Raw genomic sequence first — 1,255 nt, 5'->3', positions numbered from 1 at the left:
TCTCTTTACTCTGATTCTGCTCTCAGTCTGATTATTGTAACTGTTTTTCTTGCTTTTTTAATGTTGATGCTTCAAGATTTATTGTGAATAAAATCCATTCATTCATCATCTTTTCATCTTTTACCCGCTTCTTTCATTTTGGGTCATTGGGGTCGCCGGTGCCCATGTCCAGCAATCACTGTGCGAGGGGCGGGGTAAACCCTGGACAGGTCTCCAGTCCATCACAGAGACACATAGAGACAAACGAGACAAACAACCATTCACTCTCTCACTCACACCTAGGGACAATTCAGAGTTACCAATCAGACTAACATGCATGTTTTTTTGGTCTGTGGGAGGAAACCGGAGCACCAGGAGAAAACCCACGCATGCACGGAGAGAACATGCAAACTCCACCCAGAAGGGCCCCCGGCCCGGTGTTTGAACCCGGGACCTGCTCGCTGTGAGGCAGCAGCTCTACCAGTTGCGCAACCCATGCATAAAATCAATATTTTTATTCAAATCTATTGTTTTGCTGTTATTTTCTGTTAAAAAGAAATTTCTCTGCGTCGTCATTAAATCGTTTCCTGCAGACTTTATGAATATTTCCATTTTATTTTTCAAAGATGTCAAAACACAATCTTCAACTTTGATGTAAAGAATATGTTTTGTTCACTAATTAATGAATAATATGAAGTTGAGCAAATACTTAGATGATACAAGAAACACTTTCACAACCAAAAAAATAGTTTAATATTTTTAATACTTAATCCTGATACACACTCGTCAGATATTTTTCTAAACGCTGATGATCAGTGAAGGTGATGTAAACATGAAAACTGGTCACATTTATTTTAAACAACCTTACTTTGATTCTCATAATGCTGTAAATGAATTAATAAATAAACAAAGTGTTAGGTAAAGTGTCATTTTTAAACAATAAATAACATAAGTCAGTTTATTGACGCTAAAAGATAGTTAGTGAAATGTTTTCAGACAGGGTGTGTTGGGGTCGGAGACTTTAGGGAAAAACATCAGTTCCTACATTTCCTGTTTATTTATTAAAAAAAAAAAGTTTAATTGTGTTTATTTAAATTTGTATTTTAATTTAATGAATGTGATTGGGGTTAACTTTAACAATATATGGATATAAATAAATGAAGTTTTTACATTTCATTATTTTGTTTGATTTAGTGAATCAGTCTGCAGCAGCTTCAGCTGCATCAATAGGTTCAGTTTCTGTTCTGTTTCACTGACAGGGGTTTTTGTACGACTG

This window comes from Nematolebias whitei, chromosome 19, assembly GCF_014905685.2.
Source record: "Nematolebias whitei isolate Nwh7 chromosome 19, NemWhi1, whole genome shotgun sequence".
Classification (NCBI taxonomy): Eukaryota; Metazoa; Chordata; class Actinopteri; order Cyprinodontiformes; family Rivulidae; genus Nematolebias; species Nematolebias whitei.
This window is presented reverse-complemented; position numbering follows the sequence as displayed.